Raw genomic sequence first — 12,292 nt, forward strand, 5'->3', positions numbered from 1 at the left:
TTTTTCTTTTTTTGGACTTAAATGAAACATGCAGCTTTTTCTTCTTTAACTTCTCCAAAGGGATCAGTGTTTCCAGAATCCAGAATCCCACACTGCTGACAGCTGAACACGGGGTTGGACCAAACCTTTAGCAGGAAACCCTGACCCTAAATGGGCAGAGGAAGAGTTTGGGGTTACATTCCCATGCAGAGGAGCTCCCACAGCATCACCACGAGATATTTGGCCAAAAACCCCTGAGGAGGGATGAAGGAGAGGATTCTGCTCGACCATTCTCTGGTCCAGGCTTCCAGAGCAGCTTGGGGTGAACCCAGCACCCCAAAAGTTTCTCTGAGCAGTTTTAGGTAACAGCAGTGCTGATTTGCTGGGATTTTGCCTGCTCTTATTTCTGCAGTTGGATCTGAAGTTGCTCCTTCCCTTTTTTCCCCCTCTTTTTTCCTTTTTTTGTCTCTTTTTCACTCTTTTTTCCTTTTTTCCACTTTTCTGCTGCAGATTTCAATGGGAGCATTGACAGAGCTGGAACAACGTGAGGGCTGATCTTTCCAGCATCACCAAGTTGGGATTTTTTATATCACTCCAAGCCAAACCCAGACTTTTCAGGAATCTCACAGCTCAAACCCTTGCTCTGGGATGGTGCCTGGTGCTGCTTGTGCCACATCCCAGAGCCTGGCACCCCAAACCCTGTGATGGGCACCTACATCCCCAGCTCTGATCTTGTGCTGGGGACATCTGGGGGTCTGGGCAGGGCTCTGTGTCCTGGTTTGAACAGCCAGGTGTCTGAAATGGGAAATGCAAACCCCCTCCCTCTGAGCTGTTATAAATTTGAAATTAAGGGGCTCTCAGGCAAAGATATGGGAGCAGGAATAACAGTTCTTTATTAGGAAAATTAAAAATATAAATGCAATAGTACAAACAAACCCTGCCAGAGTGCGAGCAGGCCCTAGCACGCTGTGGCTCAGGCTGGTGTCCCAGCCCCATCCCATGGGGGCTCAGCCCTCCTGCAGTGCCAGCTGTGGCTCTGCTGCAGCAGGGATCCTGCACAAGGGGGGAGTTTTCCTCTGCAGCTCCAGGGCTGCTGCAGATGGGCCTGGGCTCCCTCTGGCAATGCAGGGCAGCAGAAAGCTGCTCCTCTGGCAATGCAGGGGGCAAAGGCTGCTGTGCTGTGCCAGGCTCAGATTGGATCCAGGCAGGAATGCTTGGCTCCTGCCCTGGGCGCAGCATCTCCCCATGGGATGCTGGAATTGGATCAGCCCTGCAGGGACACTCAGTGGCCATGGAGAGCAGAGATCTCCTGGAGGGAGGATTGGCTGTGGGAGAGATGAAGAAAACTGCCCCAAGAACAGCAGGGAACTGCCCCAGCTCTGACAGGTGGGGACAGAACACACACACCCAAGACACATCTTGCATTTCCAAGCCAAGACACTTCTCCAGAGGGAATCCAGAGCCTTGGTTGCTATCTGTGAATGTGCCAGGGCTGGGGAGGGTTGTGAAAAGCAGAGAGCAGCTCCTAAAATCCCTTCTCTTGGTGGCCTGGAGGGTGCCCAAGCTCTGAGGTCACAGAGACAAAATGAGGGAGTTGTTGGTGATTTTTGCATTCAGAGTTATGAAACTCCTGTTGGAATGGACTGAAACTCTGGGCAGCTGCAAGGAAAGGAGGCTCAGACTGGGTGTGAGACATGGATGGAGTCCAGTGGGGAGAAAAGATGTTGAATTTGAATTCTCTGCTCCTGTAAATCCCCTGTGAATGGAGTTTGTGATGGTTTGTAGGGGTGATCTCAGGGTGCAAAAAGAACCGACACAGCACAGGGGATTTACAGTAATAATCAAAACAAATGCACCTGTATTGAATGACCACAGCAAAATGCAATAGAGGGATTAAGGGAGAGAAAAGATAGAGAAAGAGAGAAGAGAGAGAGAGAGAGAGAGAGGGGGGATAGAGCTACCAAAGGTAGAGACGAAGTCCTTTGGTCCAGTCCAGTCAAGGATCCGCCTGTTACGTCGGGGAGATCTCAAAATCTCTAGCTAACTCAGAGGGTTTTATTATGATAACTCTGCTGGAAATTGCAAGGGAGGGGAAACAGATGCAATAAGGAAGAGATGTAACAGGCAGTCCATGCTCTCAGCAATAAACAAGAGCCATTGTTTTCTTGGTCCAGCGGTCACTACCTGCAGGCAAACATCTCGCTTTGGTCAGCTTTGGTCCACCACACACCTGCCCTGGGTTGGGGGTTTCAGTCCCAGTCCTTGATGGAGAGGCTCCTTACATCTCAGTCTGTCTGTCACGGTGGTTGTAAAACAGGTGAGGATCTTCTGTGGGGACCACCCGAAACTCAGGAGAAGTCCAGCCAGGCCGAGAGGTGGGACAGTTTCCAAGGCTGTTGTTGCAAAAAGGGCACAGTGCCCTTTCTTAGCATACAGCAAACAACACCTGTGAAAAGAATAACTTAACATTGAGCTTTCAGGTCTCAGGGCCTTTGGCGCGTGACTTTCTCCTTCAGAGCCAGAGATTTTAGACAGGAGGGATCTTCTCTTCAGTGGTCTCCCAATGACAATCATGAGGCAGATGAGGGAAAATTCAGACAGACTCTCACAGGAGCCACGAGCTGGGCTCAGGGACTGAAAGGAGCAACCAGCAGAGAGAAAATCCCTCTGGGCCGGGCTCAGGGACATCTCAGGACAGCTCTGCTGCCTCCAGGTGCCACCAGGCGGGCCAGGGATGTCACCGGGCTCGTGTTGCCCGTGACAACCCGGGCTGGAGCTGCTTGCCAGGCACACACAGACACACGTGCACGGGTTGCCATAACAACCAGCCTGGAGTTTTTATGGATCCTGGGCTCTGTTTGCCAGCATCCACAGCACCTCCGTGGGGCTGCAATCCAGGAGAGGAACGGCTGCCTTGGTGCTCTCCCTACCTCCAAAAAAACGGAGCCTTAAATGAGGAATGAAGGGCTAAAAGTGTGGATTAATGATGGGAAAGGGGGGAAAAGAGAGTCAAAAAGGGTTTGGTGCTGTGCTGGTGTTTTTAAAAAAAGAGCTTTAAATCAGGAATGATGGGCAAAAAAATGTGGATTAATGATGGGAAAAGTGGGAAAAGGCTTCAGTTCTGTGCTGGTGTTTTAAAGGATCTTGGGCTCTGCCATCGCCCCCCCTCCCCCCGCCAAAAAAAAAAAAAAAAACAAAAACCAAAAAACAAACAACAAAACAGACCCTTAAATCAGGAATGAAGGGCAAAATGTGTAGAATAATGATGGGAAAAGAGGGTCCCACAGGCTCAGTGCTGTGTTGGAAGCACAGGGAAGGCTGGGCTGGAAATGCTGGGTTTGGTGTCCTCAGCCCAGCTCAGTGACAGTGCCAGCAGAGCCCCCGGTGCCAGCAGCAGCTGCAGGTGACAAATCAGGAATGGAGATTCTGCCCTGGGCAGCCTCTGACCCAGCCTGACCCCAGCTAAAGCTGCCAGGCAGGAAGGGGACAGGGCTGGGACAGGGCTGGGACAGGAGGTGCCACCCCCAGCCTGGGCTGAGCCCCCAGCATGGGTAGCAGGGAAAGGGAGATTCTGCCCCTCTACCCCACTCAGATAATTCCTCACCTGCAGAGCTGCTCCAGCCCTGGGAATTCCAACATCACCAACACCTGGAGCTGCTGGAGAGAGTCCAGAGGAGCCCCTGGAGCTGCTGCAGGGCTGGAGCCCCTCTGGAGCCAGACTGGGAGAGCTGAGGGTGCTGCCCTGGAGAGGAGAAGGCTCCAGGGAGAGCTCAGAGCCCTTGCAGGGCCTGAAGGGGCTCCAGGAGAGCTGCAGAGGGACTGGGGACAAGGATGGAGGGACAGGAGCCAGGGAATGGCTGCCAGTGCCAGAGGAATGGCAGGGCTGGATGGGATCTTGGCAATTGGGAATTGTTCCCTGGCAGGGTGGGCAGGGGCTGGGCTGGAATTGCCAGAGCAGCTGTGGCTGCCCCTGGAGCCCTGGCAGTGCCCAAGGCCAGGCTGGACATTGGGGCTGGCAGCACCTGGCACAGTGGCAGGTGGCCCTGCCGTGGCACTGGATGGGATTTAGGTCTCCTCCAACCCAAACCCATCTGTGGTTCAGCTGTACCACAATTCCATGATCATCAGCCTGAACCCCACTCCCATCATAAATGACATTTACTCTGGCATTAGGGATTGGCTGTAGCACCAGAAACCACTGGGTTTTTCTCAGGGTGACTTCCAGGGCAAACACCTGCTCCTCCCGGGCTGGAGGAGCCCTTCCTGCAGGGATCCAGGAGCCCTTTCCTGCAGCGATCCATCCCAGCTGGAGGAGCCCTTCCTGCAGGGATCTGCCATGGGATGGAGGAGCAGGGATCCATCCTGGGATCCACAGGGATCCATCCCGCCTGGAGGGGCCCTTCCTGCAGGGATCCATTCTGGAATGCAGAGCCCTTCCCACAGGGATTCCTCTCGGGATGGTGGAACCCTTTCCTGCAGGGATCCATCCTGGGATAGGAGAACTTTTTCCCACAGGGATCCATCGCACCTGGAGGAGCCCTTCCCACATGGATCCAGCCCAAGATGGAGGAGCCCTTTTCCACAGGGACCCATCCCCGGATCCACGAGCCCTTTCCCACAGGGATCCATCCCAGGATAGGGGATCCCTTCCCACAGGGATCCATCCCGGGACACAGAGCCCTTCCTGCAGGGATCCAACATGCCTGGAGGAGCCCTTCCTGCAGAGGTCCATCCCGGAATGTGGATCCCTTTACCGCAGGCATCCATCCCAGCTCCAGGAGCCCTTTTCTGCAGGGATCCATCCCGGGCAATGAGCCCTTCCCACAGGGATCCATCCTGGGATGGAGGAGCCCTTCCAGCAGGGATCCAGGAGCCCTTCCCACATGGATCCATCTCGGAATGCGGATCCCTTTCTTGAATCCATCCCAGAATGTGGATCCCTTTCCTGCATGGATCCATCCCGGGATGCAGATCCCTTTCTCAAATCCATCCCAGATGGAGGAGCCCTTCCCTCAGGGATCCATCCCAGGGATGCAGTTCTCTTTCCTGCATGGATCCATCCTCGGATGTGGATCCTTTTCTTGAATTCATCCTGGGATCCAGGAGTCCTTTCCCCCAGGGATCCTTCCTGGGATGCTGATCCCTTTCCTGCATGGATCCATCCCGGGATCCCGGATCCCTTTCCTGCACGGATCCCTCCCGGCTTCGGGGCTCTGCTCTCCCTCCCTGGTGCCGCTCCAGGGGTAGGGCGAGGCTGCGGAGCTCACGGGGAGCTCTGGAGCTCTGCAGAGTCGAGCTATTTCTGGAGCTGGAATGTGTGCGCGTCCCGCCTGGCTCCCTCCAAATGCTTCCCGAGGAGTGCAGGAGGTGAAACAGAGCAGCACTCCACCCGATCCAGCCTTTCCCTTTCCCTGTCCCTGTCCCTTTCCCTTTCCCTTTCCCTTTCCCTTTCCCTTTCCCTTTCCCTTTCCCTTTCCCTTTCCTTTCCATAGCTTCCTTCCCTGCAGCTGCGGCCCCAGGCACGCAGAGGGATCCATCCCGGCCACCAGCAGAGTGGGGCAGGGACCACAGTCTGTGTGTGGGGTTTGGGGCAGAAAAACTCAGATTTGGGTCGGAAAAGTTTGGATTCAGGACAGAAAAGCTCGGGTTTGGGGCAGAAAAGCTCGGATTTGGGGCAGAAAACCTCGGATTTGGGGCAGGCTTGGCAGCCCTAAGAGCAGGGCAGTGCCACTGTGGAAAGGAGGGGCAGGGAGAAGGAAGGACTGGGAAGAAGGAAGCAGCAGAGCAAGGCATCACTGCAGCTGCTCCAGCCCTGCTCCAGCTCCCCTGTGGGAGGAGGGGCAGCAAAACCAGTTTGGATGGAGCTCGGGGCTCTGGGGACACTGGTCCAGAGGCCATGGTGCCTGCCAGTGAGTTTAAAGTTTAAAGTTTAAAGTTTAAAGTTTAAAGTCTAAAGTTTATCCCATCCCAGCCCTGCCATGGCAGGGACACCTCCCACTGTCCCAGGTGGCTCCAGCCTGGCCTTGGACACTTCCAGGGATCCAGGGGCAGCCACAGCTGTTCTGGGAATCTGTTCCAGGCCTCAGCACTTTTACATTTGGATGATGCCAAGGGAGAGAAGAGATGGGAGAGGGATGTAGGCGAGTGGAGTCACCCAGTGTCCCCTTGCTGCCACTCAGAGGGAAGAAAAGGGACAGGAGGAAGGAAAAGAAGCAGAATGACGGGCTGGGGGTTGTGCAATGAGTAACTGGAGTGGGAATTCTCTGCATCAGCCAGAGCTGGCAGATGTTTGCACACCCCTGTGTCATTGTGTCCCTCCTGGAAGGTGACAGGCACAGGGGGCACCTGGAGCCTCTGAATTTCCTGCCTGGAGATTTGTGTGTGGAGTGAGAGGTTTGGGTGGTTTGTGAGTGCTCTGCTCTCAGGGAGCAGCATGGGGAGAAGCAGAGCACGGCCGGGACCTGAGCTGGGGCTTTGTGAGCTCTGCAAGAGATCCCAGACCCTGTGCCCTCAGGGCTTTGGGGTGTGGGGATCCCAGACCCCATGCTCCCAGGGATTTGGGGTGTGGAGATCCCAAATGCCATGCCACCAGGGCTTTGGGGTGTGGGGATCCCAGACCCCGTGCCCTCAGGGATTTGGGGTCAAGCCCAGGCCTGGTTTTGTGATGGGTTCTTTGCTTTCTGTGGGGTTCAGGGCTTTGGGGGTGTGGGGATCACTGTGAGCTCCTGCTGGACACAGGGACAGCAAAGACCCCAAGGAGCATTAACAGGGCCTGGGTGCTGTGTTTATCACACCAGGGACTGAGTCCTGTCTGTGCTGCTGTGCCCTGGTGCTAAACCCAATATTTACCCACAGGCTGGGAAAATGCTTTTGTAGCATTTCCTTGAGCTTTCCCCCTTGTTAAACAAAACCTGGATTTTGTTTTAATACAGCTCCAAATTTAACCCAGGAATGATTTTTTTCCTTAGTGCAGCATTGCTGGGTGGGGTGGCTTAAATTCCCCTGTGCCTTCAGTTTGTGTCCCAGTGATTTCAGGCATTCTCAGTGCTCCCATTCAGCTTTTGTTTGTGCAGAGGAGCTTTTGCCATCACATTGTGAGGAGCTTTCTGCATTTCCTGGGAGCTCTGTGAGAGCCCAAATGCTTTCAGGAGAAGCCACAGATAAAGCTGCAGCTTTGAAATGATCTGATTTAATCGCTGGCAGCAGAAGGGATGGTGGGGGAGATGTTGGGAAGAGTTCCTGCCTAAAAGTGTTGCTTCCATTAAATCCTCACAGTCTGACCTGCCTGGAGTTATTTCCTGCTGTGTAATGAGAAATATTAATTGAAAAAGGCAAAAAGAGTAATCCTGGATGGGTGTGGGTGTGGATGAAGTTCTGCAGTGCCTCCTCCTGTTCCTCCTGCATTCCCAGTCCCAGTCAGTGTCTTGTTTTGGAAAGACAGGAGTCTGCTAAGGAAGGCAGGAGCCCCCCCGAAATGGAAAATGTGAACCCTCCTCACCTCTCCGAATTGCTATAAATTTTAAATTAAGGGGCTCTCAGGCAAAAACATAGGAGCAGGAAATAACAGTTCTTTAATAGGGAAAGGAAAAAAAAAGGATAAAATAAGCAATGCAGTGAACTAGAACAACACTGCCAGAGTCAGAACCCAACCTGACACCCTGTGGGTCAGGCTGTTGGCAGCAGTCCCATTGGAATTGTGGCTCAGCCCTCCTGCAGTGTCAGGGCTGGTTCTGCTGGAGCAAGGGGGATCTGTAGAGAAGGATGTATTCTTCCTTCAAAGATCCAGTGGAAGAAGAGACAGCTGCTGCTCCTCTGGGAAATTTTGTGGAGAAAGCTGTGCTGTGTCTCAAAAACCTCTGGATTATATACGGGTAGGAATGCTTGGCTCCTCCCTCTGGGCTCCCATCTCCCAATGGGATGCTGTAGTTCTTATCAGCCATGCAGGGACATTCAGTAGCTGTTATCAGCAGGTGTCCCCTCCCAAGGGAGGTGTGAATGTGGTCACTCAAAGAGAGAGATAAGGCAAACTGCCCACTTGACAAAGGCAATCTGCCATACAGATGGTAATTGAAAACATCTTGCATTGCAATCTTCAACAGTCAGCCACTGAGGATGCTCCAGGCCACCACAGGGATGCCACCTCTGTCACCTCTGCAGTTTTCCCCCCCCTGGGGCTGGAGACACCTTCATGGATGGTGCCCTGTGGCAGCCTCCTCATCCTGCCCTTTTCCCTGTATCCAGGACAGGTTCTGGCTCATCCTGTCACTGTTCAAATCCAGGCTGGACATTGGGGCTTGGAGCATCTGGGACAGGGGAGGTGTCCCTGCCATGGCAGGGGTGGCACTGGGTGGGATTTAAGGTCCCTTCCAACCCGAACCATTCTGGGATTTTGGGATTCCATGTTTCTGGGATTCTGGGATTCTGTGAAATTTGTTAAGCCAGCCCCAGCCTTTTGAACATTATTTTTCCTGGGTACCTTCCCACAACCTTTCTTATTTAATTCCCATTTACTTCTCTATTAAAGTTTAGCCCCACTGAGGCTGGGAGTACATGAACCATCCTTGACTGTGTCAGAGCCCACGGCAGAGCTCAGCTTTATTTCCCTGCTCTGAATTATGCAGGATGGGGCTGAATTTGCACTCTCAGCTCTGAATTACTCAGGATGGGGCTGAATTTGCACTCCCAGCTCTGAATTACTCAGGATGGGGCTGAATTTGCACTCCCAGCCCTGAATTACTCAGGATGGGGTTGAATTTGCACTCTGGGTCTGATTTTAGGAGAAGCAGAAGCCCCATCACCAGCCAGGCTCCCATGCCTGGTTCTTTGTGTCTCTGGAAATGGATTATTCCACGTGCAGAGAAAACTCTGCAGTTCTGCTCCTCCAAAATTATTTGCTTGCTAAAGAGAAGAGGAGAGCACAGGGAAAAAATGCCTAAAAGATAAAGATAAAGCCAAAATGGTGACAGAAGGGTTGAGATAAGGAGGGAAAGGGCGAGCAGGGAAAATCCCTGAAGTGTGGATGGGAGCAAGGAATAAAATCCCTGATTTGAGAGCAAAGAATAAACTCCCTGATTTGGAAACAAGGAATAAAATCCCTGATTTTTGGAGAGGCTGTCCAAGCTGCCTCATCTCACGAATGTCTCTTCTCTCCCACTCCAGGCACCCTTTTCCTATGAACACCTGAGTCTCCTCCGCCTCTCAGAGGATGCACCTGTAGCAGCTTTCCCACAGGTAAGAGCTCAGCCATGGCCACAGTGCCTGCTCCAGGGGACTTGGGGGTGTAGGGACCAAAAACTCTGTGCTCTCAGGGATTTGGGGTGTAGAGATCCCAGACCCTGTGCCCCAGGGCTTTGGGGTCAAGTCCAAGCCTGCTTTTGTGATGGTTTATTTGCTTTCTGTGGGGTTCGGGGCTTTGGGGGTGTGGGGATCACAGACCCCCTCAAGGCTTTGGAGGTGTGGGGATCCCAGACCTTCTGCCCTCAGGGATTTGGGGTGTGGGGATCAGAAATCACATGCCACCAGGGCTTTGGGGTCAAGCCCAAGCCTGCTTTTGTGATGGTTTCTTTGCTTTCTGTGGAGTTTAGGGCTTTGGGGTGTGGGCATCCCAGACCCCATGCCCTCATGGCTTTGGAGTGTGGGGATCTCAGACCTTGTGCCCTCATGGATCTGGGGTCAAGCCCAGGCCTGGTTTTGTGATATGTTCTTTGCTTTCTGTGGGGTTTCGGGCCTTGGGTGTGAGGGGATCACAGATCTCATGACCTAAGGGCTTTGGGGGTGTGGGGATCCCAGACCTTCTGCCCTCAGGGCTGTAGGGTGTGGAGATCACAAACCCCATGCCTTCATTGCTTTGCAGTCAAGCCCACACTTGGTTTTGTGATGGTTTAGTTGCTTTCTGTGGGGTTCAGGGCTTTGGGATTGTGGGGATAACACTCCCCATGCCCTCATGGATTTGGGGTGTGGGGATCACACACCTCATGCCCTCATGGCTTTGGGGCCAAGCCCAGGCCTGGTTTTGTGATGGGTTCTTTGCTTTCTGTGTGGTTCAGGGCTTTGGGGTGTGAGGGGATCACAGATCCCATGTCCTAAGGGCTTTGGGCTGTGGGGATCCCAGACCTTCTGCCCTCAGGGCTTTGGGTTGTGCAGACCACAGACTCTGTGCTCCCAGGGCTTTGGGGTCAAGCCCAGGCCTGATTTTGTGTTGAGTTCTTTGCTTTTTGTGGGGTTCAGGGCTTCGGGGTGTGGGGATCACAAACCCCTTGCCCTCAGGGATTTGAGGTCAAGCCCAGGCCTGGTTTAGTGAGGCGTTCTTTGTTTTCCTGTGGGGTTTTGAGCTTTGGGGGTGTGGGGATCACAGACCCCCTCAAGGCTTTGGGTTGTGGGGATCCCAGACCTTCTGCCCCCAGGGCTTTGGCGGGTGGGGATCACAGAACTTGTGCCCTCAGGGGTTTGGGGTCAAGCCCAGGCCTGGTTTTGTGATGGCTTCTTTGCTTTTTGTGGGGTTCAGGGCTTTGGGGTGTGGGGATCACAGACCCCATGTTCCCAGGGATCTTGGGTGTGGCAAACACAAACCCTATGCCCTCAGGGCTGTGGGATATGGGGATAACACTCCTCATTCCCTTATGGATTTGGGGTCAAGCCCAGGCCTGATTTTGTGACAGGTTCTTTGCTTTCTGTGGGGTTCAGGGCTTTGGGGGTGTGGGGATCACAGACCCCATGCTCTCATGGGTTTGGGGTGTGGGGATAACACTCCTCATGCTCTCATGGCTTTGGGGTCAAGCCCAGGCCTGGTTATTTGGGTTCTTTGCTTTCTGTGGGGTTCAGGGCCTTGGGGTGTAGAGATCACAAACCCCGTGCCTTCATTGCTTTGGGGTCAAGCCTAGGCCTGGTTTTGTGATGGCTTCTTTGCTTTTTGTGGGATTCAGGGCTTTGAGGCGTGGGGATCACGGACCTTGTGCCCTCAGGGATTTGAGGTCAAGCCCAGGCCTGGTTTTGTGAGGGGTTCAGGGCTTTCTGTGGGGTTTCAAGCTTTGGGGGTTTGGTGATACCAGACCTTCTGCCCTCAGGGACTTGAGGGTGTGGGGATAACACTCCCCATGCCCTCAGGGGTTTGGGGTCAAGTCCAGGCCTGGTTTTGTGATGGGTTCTTTGTTTTCCTGTGGGTTTTGTGCCCCTCTGAGGTGACACAGCCCGAGGGGGTTGCAGTTCCTAGAGCAGGCATTGGTGACTGAGCATTAAATGATGTTTTGAGGGATAAGGACTGGTCCAGATTTGATTTTCCACTTTGTTTCTGCTGACAGAGGGCTCTGGCTTGGTTTGTAGATGATCCCATCCAGGTGATTTTCTGGTTCCAGCAGCCAGGAGTGGTTTGCAGGGTGAAGGTGGAGCTGAAAATGTCAAATATTGAGAAACAGAAGCTGCTGCTGGGTCTCTCCCCTTGAACATGACAGCAGTTCCCAAATCCCACCTCCCCTGCAGCTCTGCCTTTTCCCCTGGCAAACTTCATTAAATCTCTTCATTTGCTGCTGAAATTTTCCCTTCCTGGGGGATGCTGCCTGCCCAGTGTTGGGGGAAGTTTGTGGGAATAAATCGCGGCTCATGGAGCTCTTGGAAAGACTTGGATGCTGCTGGGCATGGATGTGATCTGCCCCAGGACATTTTAGGGACTCAATTCCAGGTCTGGCGCTGGTGTTGGGTGGATTTTAAGGACTGAGAATCACTTGGCTGATGCGAGCCAGAGAAAATGGGATTGTTTGGGGATTGTTTGGAGCTTTTTCCACAGGGATACCTGTCCCCTGGCTGCAGCCAGGCTGTGGGGCATTTTCCCAGGTAAAATGTGCTGGCACAGGATGGAAAGCTGGGGATGGGCCAGGCTGGGGGAGCTGCTCCTGCTGCTGGCCCTGCAGAAGGCACAGCTGGTTTAGGCAGGGCTTGAGGGTGATCAGGGTTGAGCACCAATTGCAGGGGACAGGTTGTGCTCCCCGGGAGCAGCAGTGACAGCTCAGAGCCGCCTGCACCAACACTTAAAGCTGATTATCCCCCGACCTTCCCATCCCCAGTGTTCCTTGCAGTGTCCCTCAGCCAGGCCTGCCTCCTGCCCTCCATCCCCGGCGGCAGAGGGACAATAAACCCACAATAAACTCACAATAAACTCACAATAAACTCAATAAATTCATCTGCTGTGTCGTCTGGCCGCCCCACACCCCCTCCCTCGCCGTCCTTTTTGGCAATCTGTCATTCCGAATTCTGGTGCGGGGCCAGGAGCTGAGTCAAAACTCCTCGGGCAGCTGGAGCGCGACACAATGGGGTTTAAATG

At 53.7% G+C, this 12,292-nt stretch overlaps 1 protein-coding gene across 2 annotated transcripts in view; it reads left to right on the forward strand.

Moving 5' to 3' along the window:
- HIVEP3 (HIVEP zinc finger 3) overlaps positions 1–12,292 on the forward strand; it is a 297,820-nt gene that overhangs the window by 125,713 nt on the left and 159,815 nt on the right. For both annotated transcript variants that reach the window (XM_054292448.1, XM_054292449.1), the window contains exon 2: positions 9,139–9,210. The gene's annotated coding sequence lies outside the window, so the exon portion shown is untranslated. The remainder of the gene's footprint in view (positions 1–9,138; positions 9,211–12,292) is intronic.

This window comes from Melozone crissalis, unplaced genomic scaffold (genome assembly GCF_028551555.1).
Source record: "Melozone crissalis strain CALT ecotype California unplaced genomic scaffold, PUWL_Pcris_2 ptg000111l_1, whole genome shotgun sequence".
Taxonomy (NCBI): domain Eukaryota; kingdom Metazoa; phylum Chordata; class Aves; order Passeriformes; family Passerellidae; genus Melozone; species Melozone crissalis.